This window comes from Cervus elaphus, chromosome 11 (assembly GCF_910594005.1).
Source record: "Cervus elaphus chromosome 11, mCerEla1.1, whole genome shotgun sequence".
NCBI classification, from domain to species: Eukaryota; Metazoa; Chordata; class Mammalia; order Artiodactyla; family Cervidae; genus Cervus; species Cervus elaphus.
Window position 1 is genome coordinate 35,979,108 of NC_057825.1, and position 22,706 is coordinate 36,001,813.

A 22,706-nucleotide genomic window follows, 5' to 3' on the forward strand; every position below is an offset into this window, starting at 1 on the left:
ACGTCACCTAAATACACAATTTTAAAGATCATTATTTGAAAAATTAATAATAGCAAGTGTTGGTGAAGATACAGAGAAACTGGAACCCTATACTGCCAGTGGGAAAATAAAATAGACACTACTCTGGAAAACAGTTTGGCCTTTCCTCAAAGAGTTCAACATCATATGACAAAGCAATTCCATTCCTAGATATTTGTGTAACACAAAACTTATATACAAATGTTCATAAGAGTATTATCACAGTACCCCAGGAATGAAACAAATCAGACATCTATCACTGATGAATGGATAAACAAAATGTGGAGAATCTATCAATGAATGATTATTCAGCAATAAAGAGGAATAAAGCATGCTACAATAGGGATGAGCTTTGAAAACTTTACGCTAAGTGAAAGAAGTTGGTAACAAAGAGGACCACATATTGCATGATTCCATTTACATGAAATGTCCACAAAAAGCAAATCTAATGAAACAGAATAGACCAGCAGTTGCCAGGGAATCAGGGGATGGGGGAATAGATAGTGACTGCTAGCTGGCATAGGTTTATTGTGGGGGTCATTAAAATGTTCTGGAATTTGACAGTGGTGGTGATAGCTGCACAACTGTGAATGGACTAAAAACACTTTTAAAAGGTAAATTTTATGTCAAGTAAATTATATCTCAAAAATAGGAAAACGTAAGGCCTTTGGGCCATGTGCCATTCAGCAACTCCTCCTTTTTGTCATAGTCTATTCCTGGCCAACTAGAAATAACTGGCCACATGAGAAAAAATAGTTATCTAGTATTATGTCCTCAACTTTCCAATCTTGCCCCTGCCCTTTCCTACTTCTGTGAAACCAAGCTATAATGAGGATTTTTCCCAAAGATTTCCCAATTCAATTATTAAAACTCATACCCCTCTTAAAAATTTTCTTCCCATTATCATACATAATATGTCCTCCTTTCCAAGGCCAATCTATCCATGGTGCCAGTGGCCATACCCTCTCCAGGCTCTAAAGTCTTGCTATATCCCTAAACCTTCTCAGTTTGTATCTCCAACTTCCCTTCCCAGTACATCTCTCTTTCTTGTTATACTGAAAATATGTTCAGATGGCTCAGGTCCTTAAGAGGAAGTCTTCCTTGCTACCGGCTCCATTTCCACTTATGATCTCATCTTTTCCCTCTCTTTTTAGGTAAACTTCTCAAAGAATGGTCACAGTTATTCTATGAATTTCAAATTACTCCTCTCTGTTTCCCACTCCCATCCTTTCTCTACTGAACCAACCCTATGAGCACTAGATGACTCACACACCATAGGCAGTTCAGAATTTTTTTTTTCCCCTGTATGCTATTGCATGTGATACTGATAATCACCCTCTCCATCTTGAAGTGCTATTCCTTGATTTCTAGGAGACCACACACTCCTGGTTTGTCTCCTATCTTTCCAACCATTCTTTCAGGGCCTCTTTTGACAGCTCTTTTAACTCCAGCACAATGCTTCAGTATCGGTGTACTCAGGGTTTTTCTCGAACATGATACTCTTTGTACCCCACTTTTCTCCTTAGATAATCATTTTAATTATATGATGATGATTGCTGAATGTCTCTCTCCAACCCAGACCTCCCTATCAAGCCACAAATTCATATATCCATTTGCCTGATGGGTTTATCTATCCAGTCATCCCTCATGTACCGTAAATTGAGCATGTCCAAAACAAAGCTCCAATACTTTAATGTGAAGAACCAACTCATTGGAAAAGACCCTGATACTGGGAAAGATTAAGGGCAGGAGGAGAATCGGGCAACAGAGGATGAGATGGCTGGATGGCATCCTCAACTCAATGAACATGAGTTTGAGCAAACTCTGGGAGACAGTGAAGGACAGGGAAGCCTGGCATGCTGCCATTCATGGGGTCGCAAAGAGTTGGACATGACTGAGTGAACAACAACAAAGGACAATGCTTGTCCTTCCTCTGTAGTTACCTACAGATTGCTGCAAGCTGCTGCACGCACAATGGCCACCAACGCCAGGCTGTTGACTGTCTGAGGGGTAGGTCATTATAGACAGCACTAGCAGCAAATGAGTCTGTCCACATGTGCCAGGCAAGTGTCACAGAGCAGGTAGAGGTTCTGGTTGGGAAACCCTTTGCCTTACAGAGTGTTGAGTATTTAGTTGGATTAATGGCTTTCAGGGTGGCAAGATTTCAAATGTAAACCAAATATTTACTGGTGATAGATGGCAAGAAGAAACAGTATAATTTCAGGGTAATCATTCATGTATTTCTTCTCCTCTGTCATTGAATTTTAAGCCCATAAACCAGGGACCCAAGTGGTAATAATCGTATTTGTAATTCCTTGCACTCATACAGTGCTTTAGCACTTGCAGCCTTCCCGTGAGTTATTCATTTTGGCTTTAAGTCATATAACTGTGCAAGTAAGATCTATTATTCCCATTTTACTGACGAGAAATATGAGACTCTAGGTGTTGAGTGATTTACCTATAGGTCAAGGATCAGAACCCACACTGTCTGATACCAAAGTCACAGCTCTCACCAAAATACCACACTGCCTTCTCACCTTTCCTTGAGAGTCCCCACAAAGCACAGCAATGGTATTAGTTGAGGGTTTTTCAGGTTGCCACGCCCTTTCATACACATACATATTTTATATACATTTTATTTTTACAACAACCTGTGAGATGGATACTACCATAGTTTTTGATAAGGGCTTCCAGATCAAGAATTGTGACTACGACTAAACTAGAGAGGTGAGTCAGAGATAGAAGGTACTGCTTGACCAGACACTATTTTCCTCAAAATCCTTTACTGTATCTGGCTTCCCTTGAGAGATCCAGATGAATGCCAAGTCCTGGCTATTTCTGATCATTAATCAAATGCACAGCACAATCGTCATAGAAACTTTCCTCCTTGAGCATTCTCTCAAAATGAATCTGTTATATCGTCTTCGTCTAAGTCCACAACCATCATTCTTACAGATAATTGTCTGTTTGTACAAACCAAACTTCCAACCTTTTAAAATTTTTATCAGTCTTGCAGATGATGAGCCCTCACTTCCCAGGTGTATCTGACCTTTCTGGACTCTTCAGTGTCAGCCAACAGCTCTTTTCTTGACCCACTTAAGCTTCCTTTTACATTTGTTTAACCTCACAGAGAATTTGATGAGTTCTCTGTTCCTGATAATGGCCAATCATCTCCTACAATCATGAAATGAAGTACCTCTTTTCACTGTGGCTCCAAGGCCAGGCTAACTCAATGACCTTGGATATACTACAGCAATAAGATCAGCTGTGTTGCTACGTGGCTCTATCATTCCTGAGTCACCATGTAACAAGGAAGGCACTTTCCATACTTTATATTATGTGTTTTGTTAACTTTTTATATCACAGAATGCTGCAATCATAATCCAACCTTTCCTGTCTTTAGATAAACTAAAATCCTCAAAGTACCTGATATAAAATTTGGCTGAAGAGTATGGACAATTCCTCCTATACCAAGCTAACAGACAGGATCCTTCTTCCTTAGGTTCTCTTAGAAAATAAAATTTAATGATATCTTGATCTATTTTAAACTCTAGATTCCCCTGTCTTGTACATTCTCACACTAATTTCTTCTTTACTGGAGTCATAATCTATTTTAACAAGATATATGTTCTGTGATGTTGTCTTCCACGTTAATGTGGTAGAAAGAATTCTAGGCCTCAACTCACTAGATCTGAGTTCTAGTGCCAGCTCTACCTGGGGGTACCAGAAAGCCTCTTTGAGTTTCCTCTTCCTGATATACAAAACAAGGTAATACACCAGTCATCAGGGAGTGTTGTGGCATGAGAGCAGCTCATACGTGTAGGTGAAACACTACTGCTACCACCACCACCATCACTTCCAGGTGACTGCTACAGATGGAGGGAGGAAGACACCATATCTAAGAATTCATTCAGGTCAAATGATTATTTTAAAAGACTATTAAATGATTATTACATCATTATCAAATCACTAATATTATAATTTGATATTATTATTAAAAAAGAAAATATCCAAGGTCTTTGACCACCTTTCTCTTTAGAGCAATGGACCTGGGACACATGGAAGGATGAAGAAAGAACAATTGATACAGCACTCTCTGCTCCTGATAGCATAATTTATGCAGATGATATTGCAGAAAAGATAATGTTTATTTTTCCTTTATACCACTGCTTCAGAGAAATACTGTGTGTCTCTGTGAGATGTCTCTGTGTGTGTGTACATGCACACTCATGTGCAGGTATGAAGACAAGGAATAAAGAAGGGACCTACAGTCACAATGATGGCTCTCCAGTGGGCATCAGACCTTGGAGTGCCAAACTCCACCCTGGACTATCCCATCCAAGTATCTCTTTCCCATCCTATTTACGCTGTTACAGATCAAGTACCTGATTTGAGGTATACTGAAAGAAGTAGATTCTGGGATGAGATCAATTTCTGTGATACAGGGTATGAGTTTTATGTTTTCAAAAGGTGGAAGTTTTATGTCGGATAATGGAAAAAGTCTTTCAGAAAGGAGGTGAAGAAGAATACTGAAGCACAGGAGGCAAGGCTAGGTATCAGGGGGGTTCCAGTGAAAAGCTGAATTACCTGGTTGAGTTTTCCCCCCTTGGACTATGGAAAAAGTCAAAGCAAGCATTGGTTCATCACCATTTTACCTCTAACTCTGTAATTACCTTAATTTATTGCTACCAGACATTCAGCTTTGTATGGAGGTGGGATGGAGGATGGAAGATGCAGGCAAGTGTGTGGCCTGTCCCCAATCTCCCTTCTGCTGAGGTCCATAGGACTGTCCCAGCATCACACTGTGTATGATAGCAGTCCTTGAGTTATAGGTGATGACAGCAGTGAGGTGAAGGGACTAGTGATGTAACTCTGAGGGATGAAGGCCCTTGCCTCACAGAGAAGTGAATACCAATGCAAAATTCAGTGGTAGCTATGACCCTTAAATGCATAGAGCTTGACAGGTGACAGGCATGTGACAACAGTCTGAACTACTAAGACCACCCCCATAAGAAAGATTATCAGAGCTGTAAGACTGTCCTCTCTGTCCTACTCCTCCCCAGGTCTCCTGTGGCACAATCTAATTGTCAGAGAGCAGCCACCTCTCCCAGTTGCCATCCACAGTCCCTGTGTCCAAATGTTCCAAAATATGCTCTCCTGGTCCCCAGCAGGAAGGAGGAAACTCAACCTACTGTGATGGCATAGGTCAAAAATTTTCCCATACCAGTCACTGGGCATAGCCAGAGAACTTCCTGACACTCAGCTATTGCTGTCTCAGATAACCTTGCTGTTTCCCACTGCTTGGAACAAGAGCATGAATGTAGTAAAGAAACTCCTATTCCTTGGCTCCCCAGTGCCACAAGGCCCTCTTGAGAGCAATAAACTGTATACTGCTCTGAGACAATCACTATACTTCCTCTTGATTAACTTCTTTAAAAATCAAGCCAGTATTCCCCAGGATAGAAAGCACCTCCTCAGTCATAAGTTGCCTCCAGTGACTCGCTGTGGTAACATTTTCATCTTTGCAAACCTGAATAAGGTACCCACATTGCCTCAGCAGCCAAATGTGGGGAATTTCCCATCTTGCAGAGGCACCACCTCTGGGATTTAGCTGAGATCATAGAGCTGGTTCTCACCTCATAGGGGAGGTACATCCTTATCTTTCAAAGTAGGGCCCAATAGATTACTTCTGGAGCTCATAAATCAAGTAATGGGAATATGTACATTATTTAGAGATACGGAAATAACCTCCAGGAACTCTTAAAACCAGAGACAGTCAGGCATGGTTATCTTCAGGGAGTAATATTTGGGAGGATGAAAGGTGGAAAGCCAGACACTTTTTTCATTGTAAGTACTTCTATATTGTTCAAAAATTTAATGTATTAATTGAATTTTTAGACTGATTCATACAAAAAGATAAGTAAATAAAGGGAGATTAAACCACGTCAAAACACAGACTTCCCTAGTGGCCCAGTAGATAACAATCTGCCTGTCAATACAGGGGACATGGGTTTGATCCTTGGTCTGCAAAGACCCCACATGCTGTGGAGCAACTAAGCCTGTGTGCCACAACTACTGAGTCTGTGCTCTAGAGCCCAGGAGCCGAAACTACTGAAGTCACATGCCACAGTTACTTAAGCCCACACACCTAGAGCCTGTGCGTGGCAACAAGTGAAGCCACCACAATGAAAAGCCTGCTCACCCCAATGAGAGAGTAGCCCCTGCTTGCCTCAAGAGAAAGCCCATGCAAAGCAATGAAGACCCAGCCTAACCAAAAATAAATTAATTAATTAAAAAAAAACATCAAAACACAATGTAAAAAATGAGTATTTATGAATTATAGAGTCAGAGAATCCTTAGAGCTAGAGAAGAAAAAAAATCTTAAAATTCCCTCTTCCATCCCAGGTGGCGCAACTGGTAAAGAATCTGCCTGCCAATGCAGGAGACGCAAGAGACATGGGTTCGATCACTGGATCAGGAAGATGCCCTGGAGTAGGAAATGGCAATCCCACTCCAGTAATCTGGCGGGCTACAGTCCATGCGGTCTCAAAGAGTCGGACACAACTGAGCACACACTATGCATTTCACCCTCAATCCTCTACTTATTTACAAAAGATGAGAAAAACAGGCTTAGAGGAGGAAAAATTACTTCCCTAAGGTCCCAAAGGAATTGACTCCTACAATAATCTTATTTCAACAACACAGTCCTAGAGCAGTAGTTGAAGCAGGGAAGCAGAGCCAGGAAGAAAAAGGTCCAAAATCCAATATGTCATTCCTGAGGGTCATGTGGGTTATATTAGCAGAACTAATTGCAGCTCTTAAAATTCCACCCTCTATGGTTATAGGGTTTAAGTGAGTGGTAGGATGATGCCTTGGGACATTCAGGCTATAGAAGCTGCTGGACCCACTGGTTGATAAGGAGAGAAGTGCAAGAGGAAGCTTTCTATCCGATTTAAAGACCTGAGTTTGACAGTATTCTGGTTCTGTAATCTTGGGGAAGCCACTTAGTATCCCTGTGCCTCATTCTCCTGATCTATAAAATGTAGATAAAGAATACCCACTTCACAGAGATGTTGCAAGGAATAAATAAGCTAGTGCGTGTTAACTAAGTACATAGCATACATTCAGTTCAGTTCAGTCAGTCATATCCAACTCCTGGTGACCTCATAGACTGCAGTATGCCAGGCTTCCCTGCCCATTACCAACTCCCAGAGCCTACTCAAACTCAGGTCCAAAGAGTTGGTGATGCCATCCAACCGTCTCATCCTCTGTCGTCCCTTTCTCCTCCTGCCTTCAATCTTTGCCAGTATCAGGGTCTTTTCAAATGAGTCAGTTCTTAGCATCAGGTGGCCAAGTATTGGAGTTTCAGCTTCAGCATAAGTTCTTCCAATGAATATTCATGACTGATTTCCTTGAGGAGTAACTGGTTTGATCTCCTCGCAGCCCAAGGGACTCTCAAGAGTCTTCTCCAACACCACACTTCAAAAGCATCAATTTTTTGGCGCTCAGCTTTCTTTATGGCCCAACTCTCACATTCATACATGACTACTGGAAAAACCATAGCTTTGACTAGACGGACCTTTGTCGGCAAAGTAAGTGTTATGTAAGTGTTTACTTTCCTGTCATTCTACCTTAAATCCCTAAAAGTTTATTTTTAAAAATACATGCAAAAAGAGAAAATTTGGTATATCTGAAGTTGAGAGGCATACTGGGGGGAAAAAGTAGAAAGGAAGGCATGTTATAAGCTAATATTCCACAGGGTATTCTAATACTCCTTGGGAAGACAAAGCAAGACTAACACGGGAAACTGGTGGGTCACCACAACAGGAAGCACAGGAGGTTGTCTTACCTGCCATGCCAAGAAATACCTGATGACACCAGCTGAGAGGGCATCTAGATACTTGGAAAGAAATCAGCATGTCCCAGGGTCACAGGAAAGAATGCTGTCACTAAAAATGAATGAGAACCAAGAACTACTAAATATCAGATGAAGGTGAACAAAAAAGGTAACTCTCCAATAATGCAAAGAAGTTCCATGTAGGGGAAATATTCATAGAAAAAATTTAAAGGACTTTTCAAAGATGCAGCTAAAATCCTCATAAAAATTAAATATACATTTTTTCAATAAAATAGGAATAAAAGGTTTTCAAGTGAGTAATATCTTCAAAGAGCCAATAAGAGATTTTAAAATTAAAAATACAGTAAGTGTTTAGTAGTAAAGTAAACATAACTGAAGAGAAAATTAGAGAACTTGAAGATAAATCTGTAACAATATCCAGAATTCAATGAAAGACCAAGAGCAGAAAATATAAAAGAGTATGGTAGATTAAAAAGTATGATGAGAAACAGGACAGTATCTCCCCCATGAGACTGTAATTAATTACAAATTAATCAATTAGTTAATTCTTATTAATTATGAGAGGAAAAGAATGACTGCTATGTTGGATAATTCTGGCAGGCAGCATCCTAATTATATGGTTGAAGTTAACATTACCAGTAATAAGAAAAACCAATAACATGTCCCCAGATATGATGCACTAAAAAGGGCACATTACCTCTGTGGTATTCTTGACAAAGATGATTAACATCAATCTACTCAAAAGAAAACATCAGACAAACCTAAAATGAAATATATTTTACAAAATAACTGGCATGGATGTTTTAAAAGTGCCAAGGTCATGAAAGGCAAAGAAAATCGAAGAAACCATCAGACTGAAGGAGTCAGAGACATGTGCCAATTCAGTGTGAAATCCTGGATTAGATCCTGGACCAGAAAAAGAACATTAGTGGGAAAACTGATGAAATTCAAATGAGGTCTATAGATTAGTTATTAGTCTTGCATCAGTGTCAATTTTCTGGTTTTGAGAACTGTGCTATGGTTACAGTAAGATGTCAACATTTACAAAAAGCTTGATGAAGAGTATATTAATATTCTATATTCTATGTATTATTTTTTGCAACTTTTCTACACACCGAAAATTATATCAACATTTAAAGCTTTTCTTTAATCACTTAGAACAGTTCCTAATACAGAGTAAGCACTCACTATATGGTTGTTGCTATTATGGGTTTTTCTTGGAAGTCACTTTGAGAGCATTTCCAACTACATGGTTCCTAACCTATTTTCTGAAAATCCACTTCAAATACTGTCTTTAAATAGAATATCTTTTCTACTATTATGTACTAAACTTTTCAAAAGTATATAAAGTGAATTTGTGGACTAATAAAAAGCACACTGATTTAAAAAATAGCAGCTAATACAAGTCAATAGCTGTTTATTATTCTGAAAACTTGTAGCAGATAAGAAATAGATGGTAAAGTTCTTAATTAGGTGAAGACACTTATCAATATCATGTAAGAAAAGAATGCTTATTGTCACTGACATTATTCAACACAGTGCCAAAGAAGAAAAACTGTCAAAGAAAGAAATTAAAGTTATTTAAAAATTGTAAAGAAAATAAAATTGCTATTATTCACAGATTAGATTGTATACCTAGAAAATTGAAGAAAATCAACTGGAAAATAATTGGAATTCATGAGGGAGTTTAGCAAAGTACTTAGATCACTACACAAAAATCAATGATTTTTCTACAAACTAGGATTTATCAATTTAAAATATTTTAGAATAAAAATCTTACTCATGACAGAAAAAGCTACCTAAAAATAAACCTAACAAAAATAATGCAAAGCATTTTTTATTAAAAAAAATAAATAAAACCTTACTGAAAAGTTTTTAAAGGCATGAATAGAGACCAATCATGTTTATGTAGAGATTTAATATTATATTTCACCTCTCCCCAAAACAATCTATGTATTCAATTCAATCCCAATCAGAATCTCAAAGTAACTGTATTATACAGGGTCCCAATAAGAGACTAAGAGCACACTCAGATTAGGATGATTCTGGGGAGAGAAGGGGGATGTTGATAAAGGGACTATTTACACACCTGCTATTCACACAATATAGATAGGCTCTAAGGAAATCACAAAGAAGAATGCCATCCCTATGCCAGAACATGCAACAATGGGGCCATTACCCCATAGGAAGATAATCCCTAATCCAAAATCTAGAAGAAAGGAGTCATGAGGATGTGCGCCCTCTCATAGCAGGGGACACAGTCAGGCCAAAGAGCAACCCTGTAGGAAGAGAGCCAGGAGAATAAGTACCCCAACCTCATCTTGCTCACTCCCTCCATCTGTTACTGGAGGCCCCTTATTGGCCAAACCCACCTAGAAGTCCAAGTGTAGTAGTGTCTCTTAATATAGTCCATGTACTCCACACAGCTTCCCAGGGTAGTTATGCACGTGCATGCTAAGTCACTTCAGTCATGTCCGACTCTCTGCAACCCCATGGACTGTAGCCTGCAAGGCCCCTCTGTCCATGGGATTCTCCAGGAAAGAATACTGAAGTGGGTTGCCATTTCCTTCTCCAGAGGATTTTCCGGACCCAGGGATAGAATCAGCATCTCTTACATCTCCGGCACTGGCAGATGGGTTCTCTGCCACGAGCACCACCTGGGAAGCAGGGCAATTGGCAGGGTGAAAAAGGGTAGAGAATGGATTTGAAGAGGTAAACATAACCCATCTATCACTGTAAGGAATAGATCAATGGAACACACAGAGAATCAGAAACAGACCTTCGTAGGTATGGAAATTTGATAAATTATATAGCATTTCTAATAAGTAGAGGAAAGATGGATTACTGAAAAAGTGGTATTATAGCAGGAGGCTCTCTCTTTGAGGAGGGCAAACAGTTATATACCTATGTCATATGGTAATAAAAATAACTTCTGAATGGAATAAAATGTAAAACAGAAAGCCATAAAAGAAGTAGAAGAAAATATAAGATAATATTTTGATGTCCTTGGGAATAAGGATGCCAAAAGTAAAAATCATAGAGATAAATAAATCTTATTTTTTCAAATGTTATATACTAAAATACAGCACTAAATAATTATTTTAAAACTTCAATAAAGCATTTGTAAATATAGAAAAGGACGAGTATCCACAGTATTCAAACACCCTGGAGAGTCAACAAGAAAAAAACAGCCTAGTTAAAAAGTATTGTCTGGGGATATGAGCAAACAGTTCATAGATGATTTACAAATGAGAAATAAATAAATAGAAAATGCACAATCTTGCTAATAGACATGCAAATATAAACTTACAGATGATCTAAATGTTAAGTAGTACAATATCATGTGGGAAAAGAATATAGGAAAACAGGTACTCTGCTGCATCACTAGTAGGAGACAAAAATCAATACAACACTGAAGGTCAATTGACAGCATCTATTAAAACTAAAAACATGCCTATCTGCTGACCCTTCTTATTCCATTTGTCTCAGGCATTATTTGTAAATATTTCTTACAAAAACAATCTAACAAAATTCCATTTGTCTCAAGCATTATTTGTTAGATTGTTTTTGTAAGAAACATTTACAAAGCTCTTAGAAAACAGAGGCAAGTACAAAGATGCCCTCATGATACTGGCTGTATAAGCAAAACCTGGAAACAAACAAACCCAACTCTACATACATCTATCAATGGGAGAATGATCAGATGACCAATAATAGATTCATACTGGAATACCATGAACCTCTTAAAAAGAATGATCAAGGTCTATATGTGACAACATGGATAGGTTCTAAGACATACTGTTGAGTTAAAAGAAAAAAGCAAGTTACAGCATAACAAAAGTAACATATCACACAAGAAAAATGTTTGTGGAGAATACAAACCAAATCTAAGATGACATACAACACTGTTCAAGCCAGTGAGTGAAAAGTTGAAATCTGCTGGAGAATTCAGAACAAGTTTGCATTTTCATACATCACTGGCACGATCACTTCCTCTTGACATTTCCCCTTTCCTGAGCTATAAGAAAAGCGGTAGAGTGTAGCTTTTAGCTGGGCGCACTGCTGTTGTTAGAAGGAATATCAATGTTTCTCAGGTACCTGGAAACCCAAACGGTCAAAACATATTCCTCACGTGCCTCCCTTACAATGCTCATTTCCTATCTATGTTCTCCATCAACACCAGCCACCTAACTCTGGGCTTTATCATTGACTCCTTATCCTCAAATTTCACATAAGAACTTGTCACGTCATTCTAAACACACTTCACATTTATCCACTTCCCTCTGTGCCCTCATGCCCACAATTCTTTTCCTGGACTTCTGCCAGACTTAAGTCTCCTTGCCTCACTAACCTTGTCTTTGCAATTAGTCAGCATGATTTTTCTAAAATTCAAAAGCAGATCATGAAATGGTCTTTCATTATCTTTAGGAGAAAAGTGCCAATTTCTTATCAGGGCTTACAAGGCGCTTCATGTGGCCCCAATTCTCTCTCTAATGTACTTATTTCCACTCTCCCTTTCTCATTCTTCAGCCATTCTCAACTTCTTTTCCATTTCTCTAATGAGCAACACTCCTCCTGAATTCAAGATCATCACAGGTTTTTGCCCTCCCCCTGGAATACTTCCCATCCAGATTCTCTACGTGAAAAGAGTATTCAGAATATCTTCAGAGCTCAACCTAGAAATACTTTTCTCCAAAAAATCTTCCTTAATTCTCCTCTCCTATGAAAGGATGATAATATTATCAGTCATCTTTGCTACAATAACAACTGCAAAATCTAATGACTTATGACTAGCTCTTAACTTTTTCCCATGACAGTGGCTTCATGCTCTTCCCTGAGTCTTCTCATTTCAAGACCCAGACTGTTGGAGCAGTCCCAATGTATAACAAGACATTCTTTGGAAATATACAATACTTCTAATAAACTTCTCCTCAGACATGGTACACATGACATTCTGCTAATACCTGTTGACCAAACTATGTCACACAGACAAGTTCACCGCCATTGGACTGAGATGTATACTTTTCCCATGAAGAGACACTGTAAGCAACAAGGAAATGGGAAATGACACTGAATTCTCTCACTTGGAAGTGAGGAAAAAACATTGAAGTTAATTATATAATTTATTACAATGATAATAATGACAGTGACAGTTATCATTTATTGTTTACTATGTGCTGGCTTCATGTTAAATGCATTAATATAAAATTTTCACTGTAGCCTCACAACAACAGTAGGTGTTTATCACTGCCCCCATTGTACAGATAAGAAACCTGAAGTGAAGGGACTTTAGTAACTTGCTCATGTCACATAGTGAGTGGTAAAAGCCTAGATTTAAAACCAATTTCACTTCTGTCTGACCAGAATCCATGCTTTAAGTCACTACATTATGCTTCTCCCATAGTTCCTTGTTCCCCACCCCTCAAGCTTAGTAATTAGACATTCAATTGTTTCCTGGGTAGCTTCCGAAAGAAGGAGATACTATCACAGTGCCTGGCAAAGAGTAGGGCTCAATCAATAATTATAGAGTTAATAAATATACTTATGCACTTCCTTCCCCTATTCTCCATTTAGCTAACTTCTCAAAGTTTCAGTTTCAGTGTTAATTCCTTCCAGAAGCTTCCTCTGACCATACAGGCTGAGTTAGGACTCCTCTTCTGTGTTCACACAGGACTTATGCATACAGCTATGCTTGTTCTTACCATAATGACTGTAATGAGTTTTGTGACTCTCAAGAGCAGGAATTGTATCCAATTTATCTTTGTCTCCACAGTGCCTAGTAAAGTGCCAATCACAAGTGCTCAATAAATATTTGATGAAGGAATGAATGACTACAGGAATACAGGAATGAATAAATGATAAGCAGACACCAAGACACCTTGTGGTGCTCATACCCAGGCTCAGACCTAGCTAAGAAGCTGACATGTCATGTTCAAAGCAGAACTCTGCATCTTCAATCTTCTCTTACTCCCTCACAGTCAGAACCTACTGCTTCCTCCTGTGCTGTGTCCTGTGCTGAGTCGCTCAGTCGTGTCCAACTCTTTGCAACCCCATGGACTGTAGCCCATCAGGCTCCTCTGACAACGGAATTTTCCAGGCAAGAATACTGGAGTGGGTTGCCATTCTAGAAGATTCTAGATCTCCCCAACCCAGGGATCAAACCCAAGTCTCCCACATTGCATGTGGATTCTTTACCATCTGAACCACCAGGGAAGCCCACTGCTTCCTCCTATTGCTCCTCAAATGCACAATACTAACTTTCATATCTCTTGCTCTCTCTGCTGCTGCTGCTGATGCTGCTAAGTCGCTTCAGTCGTGTCTGACTCTGTGCAACCCCACTAGTTGCTGAGATAGGGACTTTTTCTTGGCTGAGTATTCCAGGCACAAGAGAGGCAGACAGTCAAGGAGAGACAGAAACTGTCTGCCCACCCTGCATGAGCACTTCTCCAGCACAAGCAAGGTCCTCCTTTCTTTAAACTCATTCCAGAAGGCACAGATCTGTGATGGACTAAAATACTGCCACCACATGTAGGACCACAAAAGAAACCACTGAGATGCTCAGGAATAAGAATAAGAATAAGACCCCCAGTAAGAAGGTCTGTGAAATGTTTCCAAGCAGGCTCATGACTAGACCTTGTGCTCCAGGTAAGTTGAGAAACCTGAAGCCATGCCAGTCTAAAGCAAAATTCAAAGGCACCGTTATTTGCTGGCAATGCTCATGACTCCTCAAGTCTGAAACCTTCTATCTCTTCCTCCATTCTTCTTTCCTTCTTTCCCATGGTTGGTACCCCTGAACAGAGCTAATATACTCTCCAGATGGAATCTGATACATTCATTCCCTCTCTTAAGGGCCTGCTCTGGGCACCAGGCAGTAAAGCCAGCTTCTTTCCCACTGTCAACTCCCTGCCCTTACACAGTCCACAGCCCAATTAGGAAGCAAGATAAGACACATGTAATCAGACCAAAAGCATACAATAAGTACAGATTGTAAGGTTAAAGACAGATGTAAACAAGAAGCTGAAACAGAAAATGATAAGTCATGGAACACCTGCTTACAAAGGTATAGTCAGAGAAGGATGTTTGAAGATCATGATGTTTTAAGCTAAAACCTGCAAGATGAACAGCCAGTCACACCAAGACAGTGGAAGAACATACATTCAAATAGAGAGAACAATATATCCAACAACACATCCAAAGGTATAACAAAGTTTGTTGTGTTCCAGAAACCAAAAGAAAGTATACAGCTGGAGCATGTGGTCTTCAGGGAAACACAGCATGAGATGGGGCTAGAAGGCTGGCACAGCCTGCTCCTGCAGGGCCTTGTGGGCCACTGTGAGGAATATGAATGCGTGCATGCTAAGTCGCTTCAGTCGTGTCCGACTCTTTGTGACCCTACCAACCATAACCTGCCAGGTGTCTCTGTCCATGGGATTCTCCAGGCAAGAATACTGGAATAGGTTGCCATGCCCTCCTCCAGGGGCTCTTCCCAAACCTGGGATCAAACTCTCATCTCTTACATCTCTTGCACTGGCAGGCGGTTTCTTTACTACTAGTGCCACCTGGGAAGAGGCACTCCCGGAATAGGGAGTCTCTAAAAGGGTTTCAGTATGGGAAAGACTGTCTGCTTTTCATTTTAAGAGCATCATCTGGGGAAAAAAAAGAGCATCATCTGGTTGCAGTGGAATAAAGTAGAAGGAGATCAGTGTATTTCTTAGAAGACCGATGATGGTGGGAGCACAGACTGGAGAACAGACCATGGAGATAGAGAAGTAGATTTTATATATAATATGGTTTTAGGCATGTTTCATATGTGCTGTCTGCAGACATCTAAGTAAAGCTGTCAGGTAAGCAGATGGAACTTAGAAGAGAGGTCCACACTGAAGGTATAATTTGGAGTCACTAGCATACTAACGGGATTTTAAACTGAGGAGACTGATGATATCCCCCGGGGCTGCTGCTGCTGCTAGGTCGCTTTAGTCATGCCCAACTCTGTGCGACCCCATAGACGGCAGCCCACCAGGCTCCCCCGTCCCTGGGATTCTCCAGGCAAGAATACTGGAGTGGATTGCCATTTCCTTCTCCAATGCATGAAAGTGAAAAGTGAAAGTGAAGTCGCTCAGTCGTGTCCGACTCTTCATGACCCCATGGACTGCAGCCTACCAGGCTCCTCCGTCCATGGGATTTTCCAGGCAAGAGTACTGGAGTGGGGTGCCACCACCTTCTCCTATTCCCCAGGGAGAGAGAGCCTAAGCCCAAGCTTTGAGCATACCGATCCTAAGAAGTCAGGAAGAGCAGGAGCTAGTAAAGGGGGTTGAGAAGGGTGGCCAGGGAGGTAATAAGGATATCAGGAGACTCTGGCACAACACACCAAGATAAAGAGGCTTCAAGTACAAAAGGCTTAATATTTCTGTTCTTGTGATAGCTGAAACAAGAGGTTCTGAATAGATGTTAGTTTTCTTTCTTCCCCGAGACTTAACATGATAAACCTTTACATCAAGAGAACTGTTCTCTATTTGTGAGATTTAAATAATAGCCTACATACTGGGTGCTGAGGGGGAGAGGCAATAGTGATAATGAAAGCACATCACATATCAAGACATATATTCTTTGTCCATAAGTAAAAATTTCTGCTAACAGGAGACTCCTTAGAAATCATCTATTGCCCTACCTTATATAGTTAAGACCAAGCTGGTGATATCAATAATAAAATATCACATGATAAAGTCACTTAGAAATACTAATAATGTACCAATCACCAATCGCTCTGGAGGTGGAGTCTGGCAGCAGGGCTTTAACAAGCCATCCAGGTGAGTCTGCCACGTGCTCCAGTCTGAAAATCACTGTATCACAAGAGCCTGCTGGACTGTTACTCCATTCCCAGCTAATTGGCAATGTAGTGGGCACTCTGGAATAAACAAATCAAAACTGGTGTTGATAATCAGGCACAGCCTGTCATGACAAGACAAACGGAGTAATCTAGGATTTATCCCAGGGCCTCTGGGGGGACCCTACAGGTAGCAGAGCAGTCAGGGACCCTGACTCGGTTGGACCAAAGCCCCTGGGTTAATAATCCCTTCTCAAGGATTCTCCATCTCAGTAACGCTGATATGCCAGGGATTATGGTCAAATGAAAATGCATTAAACTGTAAATCACCTTCTCCACCTGAGCCAAGAGAAGCCCTGGAAGAATTCATTAAAGTCTGATGGCACCTGAACCTGTCACAGTTGCACACCTCACTCTAGTTAGGCCACAGAATACAGATTATTCACCCTGAATATGGCCACTCCATAATGAGCCCCTCCAGGGTTAGCTCCTAGCAGAAAGTAGGAAACAGTGAGACAGAAACTTACAGCAAAGTGTTTCTAAGAATAGCAAGGATGCTGGCCTGGAGGCCTTGTCCCATCTCTTCCACTAGCTCATTGCATGTCCATGAGCAAACTGCTTCCATTCTGGCCACCATCTCCTCAACTGGGAAATAAATTTTGCTTCCAGTGCTGCTCAAACTTCAGCATGCACAAAAGTCACCTCATGAAGAAACCAACCATCTGGTGTTGCCATGACTGACGGAGGTCCTGGGACATCGAAATTTTAGTGCTAAAACCAGGAAAAGTTCTAGGCAAACCAGGATGACCTGGTCACCTCTACACCTGGAGAGCTTGTTAAAACAGTGCTAGGCCTCACCCTTAGATTTGTGTTTCTAATTAGCTTTCTGAATGCACTGTTACAGACTAGATGGTATGGAGGCTTTTAAATGCCTTTCTATAGACCAGCTACATTAGACAGACATGAGGAGCTTATTAAAAAATATAGATTCCAGGCTTCCAACACCAGAGATCTTTATTCAGTGGGGCTGGAGCTACTTATCTTTAAAAAGCTTCCTGAGTGATGCCCAGCAGACTGAACTAGAACATCTCACAAGACCCTTGCAATATAAACATTCCACTGTATTTTCACTGTCTATATCCATCCCCATTTAGTAAAAGCTCCCCTATGAGTTGAGGGAGCTCACCAAGTCACTTTCTCTGTGCTTGGATCAGTCATGCCAGGCATCAGGCATTTCCATTTCTGCCTTGAGCAAATACATCTATCTGTTAGAAACAGCACAGGGGTCCCTGGGAGATAGGAGCATAAATTCAGTGTGGGTGAACACAGGCGCTTACTCATGGATGCTGCTCTCACTTGCCCTGGGGAGATCCCAGTCTGAGTCAAGGAGCTTCAGAGAGCTGCCCGGATATGAGCCCGTCACCAGGGCCTCACTGGGGATGAGTGTGCCCTGGTTTGTGTATGTCATGCCAGGTGAAGTCAGACACAAGCAGAGAGGGAGCAACTGGTGCTTCCTGTACTCGGGGCCTGGCAGCCTGCTGGCAGTCATGACCCAGGCAACTACAAGCAACCTGCGGTGGGACGTAAGTGAAGAGTCCAATCAGAAGTGCAGCATGATGTCCACCCCAGCTCTACAGCAGTAACAGCCCAGAGCCCAAGGCTGCAGCTGGAGGCTATGGGCTCTGAACAGGGCAGATGCTGCCACCTCCTGGCCCTGGCTCAGTCTGAGCCAGCCATGGCAGTCTTTTCTTGGATCTGGAATCTCAAATCATGAATTCTGAAGAGTTTGATCTAAAGGAGACCCCAGAGATTATCCAATCCCTTCTCCCACTGTGCAGAAGGGGGAACTAAGCCCCTTAGATGCTGCCAGGCTCCCACACATACACCCTTATGTGGGGCAAAGCCACAGTCAAGTCCAACCTAATGCTTTCCCTAAGCACCTTGCTGGTTTCCTGCTTCTTTAAGCCAAACCACTATATCCAGTAACCCTGACTGCTGAGGGAGGTGAGGTTTGTAGAATGATCTTTGTAAGAAAAGCGGCTTGGCTGCTATTCAGTGCTGTAACCATCTGCCTCCTCCATGCTTAACATTCTACTGGAGGGAAACAAACACTGGCCAACAAAGAGTGCTTGCTGCTTTCCAGAGGAGAGTAGAGAACACTCCACAAATGCACATTCTACTCTCCAAAGCAAACAAGCATCCTGTAGAAAAAGGTCCTATCTTCCTGATACCCCAGACCGTGTTGACTTGACAGTTTCTTTATAATTCTGCTTTAAAATCTGTTTGGAGTGTGGACAAGATGGCAGAGTAGGAAGACACTGAGCTCATCTCCTCCCAAAGTCATACCAAAATTACAACTATTTACAAAGCAACTATTAATGAGAATAGACCTGGAGACAAGCAAAAAAAATTCCACAACTAATGATATAAAGAAGGAACCATAATGACATGGGTTGCAGGGGCAGAGACAGTATAGTCAAGACCCCCACTCCCAGGTAAGCAACCTACAAAAAGGAAAACAATCACAATTGCAGAGGTTCTCCCTAGCCTGGCAGTCCTGAGCTGGAAGATAACCCCCTCAAAACATGTGGCTTTGAAGGGCACAGGGCTTAAATATAGGACAGTCAAAGGGCTGTAGGAAACACAGACTCCACTCTTAAAGGGTGCACACAAAACCTCACATACTCTAAAACCCAGCACAGAGGCAGTGACTTGAAAGAAGCCTAGATCAAACTCACTTGTTGATCTTGCAGAGGCTCCCAGAGAAGCGGGAAGCAACTAGGCCTTCTCCAGGAGACATAAACCAGGGGCCAGTCACTGGAGGGAGACCATCCTAACACAAGTGTACTACTGCTCACACACACTATTTTGGAGTCCTACCTGTAGCCTAAAAGTACCAAGGATTACCTGCCTACCTGTAAGTAAGCATCAGTCCCAAGATGCCCCAGGTTGATTAGCCAGCCACTTGGGGACCCAGCCCCTACCAGCAGGGATACACCAGCCCAAGGACCCCACAATGGGTCCTATAGCTGGATACCTTAGGACAGGGCCCCTCCCACCAGCATGCCTAGGGCCCGACCCACCCGCCAGTGGGCCTTCACCAGTCCTAGCCCTTCCCCAAAGCTCCATATCCAGCCACACAAGAACCTGGCCCTGCTTAGCAGCAGCCCAGCAACCTCCACATGAGGCAGGCCTGGCAGCTAACTGGGCCAGGAACCAGTCCCACCTAGCAGTGCACCCACAGTAGTCCCCACCAGGACAAAAGGGCCCATACAGGCCACATATAGGGTGCCCCTAGAGCATATAGCTCTCACCAGAGAGGAATATACTGTTGGGCCCCAAAGGACAGCTCCTACATAAGGCTATTTCTCCACAATAGGGAAACATAACTGATCTACCTACCACATAGAAATAAAAACAGCAAATTGGGCAAAATGAGGAAACAGAGGAATATATTTCAAACAAAAGAACAAGATAAAACCCCAAAAGAATTAAGCAAAGGGGAGATAATCTACCTAATAAAGAGTTCGTGGTAATAATCATAAAGATATTCAACAAACTCAAAAGAATGGATGAACACAGTGAGAAGTTTAATGAAGAGTTAGAAAATACATAAAGGAACCAAATGAAACTGAAGAATATAATAACTGAAACAAATAAATATACTTTTTTTTTAATTTATAAGAAATCAAGAGTAGATTTGAGGATACAGAAGAATGAATCAGCAAACTGTAAGAAGGTATAGTAGAAATCACCTAATCTGAAAAGAAAAAGAAAAAAATTTTTAAATGAGGATGAGACCTTTGGGACAATACCAAGCATACTAACATTCATACTATAGATATTCCAGAAAGACAAAAGGGAAGAGAACTTATTAGAAGACATAATAGGTGAAAACATTCCTAAACTGGAAAGGACTAGACTTGCAGATCTAGGAAGCACAGAGAGTCTCCCAAATAAGATGAACCCAGAGATCCATGCAAAGAAACACTGTGGTTACAGTGGCAAAACTTAAAGAGAAAATCTTAAAATCAAAAGTCAAATGCAACTAGTTAGTTATGTATAAGGCAACTCTTATACAATATATTTAAAGAGATGAAAGGGAAAGACCCTAAAACCAAGAATACTCTGTTGAACCAAACTATCATTCAGATTTGAAGGAGAAATATAGAGTTTTAAGACAAGCAAAAGCTAAAACAGCTCAGTAGCACTAAAGTGGCTTTAAAAGAAATATTAAAGGGATTTCTCTAAGTGGAAAAGAAAAGACCATAAATACAAATACAAAATTTATGAAAGGAAAAACCCCACTGGTTAATATAAACATACAGTAAAACACACATACAGAAGATCAACCACTTATAAACCGAACAGAGAGGTTAAAAGACAAAAGTAATAAAATTATCTATATCTATAATATAGTTAAGGGATATAGTTAAGTAGTTAAAGGATACACAAAACAAAAATATGTAAAGTATAACATAAAAAAACATTAAACATCATTCAGGGGGAGTAAAAATGCAGGGTTGTTAGAATGCATTCATATTTAAGAGATTAACTTAAAATAACCATATAGATAGACAGACAGACAAAATAGACTTTACAACAAAGACTATATAAAGAAACAAAGAGGACATTATAATAATGATAACTAGGTCAATCCTACAAGAATATATAACAATACAGGAAGTCCCTTACATATAAATCTTCAAGTTGCAAACTTTCAAAGATGCAAACGTGCATTCACATATCCAATTACATAAGTGAGTTCACTTGTCTGGGCATTCATTATCATGTGCATGCATCTTCTAGAAGTGGGTGCGCTTTTGTGTACTTTACTGTACAGTACTATATAGAGTACAATAGTATAGTATCTTTACTTCAAGTCCAGGACGTCCGGAAACAAGTGTAAAAGCAGTGGTGATGCAGCTGGTTCTGCTAAGAAGCACCAAACAATAATGATGGAAACAAAAGTGAAATTAACTGAGAGAGTGGAGCAAGGCAAAAAAGATGGTAGATATCGCTCCTTCTTACAACATGAATTGTTACAACCATGGGCACTAATTCTGAAGAATAAGGATAATATCATGTAACAGGTAAAGTCTGCTGTGCTGATCATGTCAACAATAATATCAAAAAAGCATGGAAAAGTGATAGAGAAAATGGAGAAATTTATCAATGTGTGGCTACAGGATCAGCATTAGTGTCAAGTTCTACTCAGCTTAATGTTGATTCAAGACAAAGCTAAAAACCTTTATGATGACTTAAAAAAAAAATACAGGGAGGAATCAGAGGGCATTTCTTTTAATGGGAGCCATGGCTAGTTTCATCAGTTCAAGGCTAGAGCCAACTTTCACGATGTAAAAGCAAGTGATGAGGCAGTGAGTGCAGATACAGTAGCTACCTAGGAATTTCCTAAAATGCTTCAGGAAATTATTGATGAAGGCGCAAATTTACCCAAGCAGGATTTTAATGTGGATGAGATAGGACTGTACTAGAAGAGGATACCAGGCTGAAGTTATATCACTAAGGAGGAAAAATTGATGCCAGACCATAAAGCAGCAAAGGATAGTCTAACTCAGCTGTTTGGTGGCACTATTTCTTGTGAAATGAAGCTGAGTATCTTTTAGTTTATCATTCAGAGAACCTAAGAGCCCTAAAAACAGCCAAGGGCTCCCTTCATGTTTTGTGGAAGAGTAGCCCCAAAGCCTGGGTAACACAGGTTACTTTCTAAGACTGGTTTTTCCTGGAGGAAAAACTTTATCCTGCAGGTAGAGATATATTGTTTGGAGAAGGATATCCCATTCAACATTCTTTTCTGGGCCACCCCTATTCATGGGCAGCTTTCATCTCATTGTCAAAATAGTGCATCTGCTACCAAATAACAGTATCACTCATCCAACCTATAGCAACTTTCAAGAAATATTACTTATATCACACTTTTCATCAGGTAGTAAGGGCAGTGATGAATCAAGAACAAACAATCTTGTGACAATTCTGGAAGGACTA

At 40.6% G+C, this 22,706-nt stretch overlaps 1 long non-coding RNA gene across 1 annotated transcript in view; it reads right to left on the bottom strand.

Annotated features, from left to right (window-relative positions):
- LOC122704074 overlaps window positions 1–22,706 on the bottom strand; it is a 110,072-nt gene that overhangs the window by 23,612 nt on the left and 63,754 nt on the right. The window contains exon 2 of the long non-coding RNA XR_006343707.1: window positions 7,868–7,967. This is a non-coding gene — a long non-coding RNA (uncharacterized LOC122704074). The remainder of the gene's footprint in view (window positions 1–7,867; window positions 7,968–22,706) is intronic.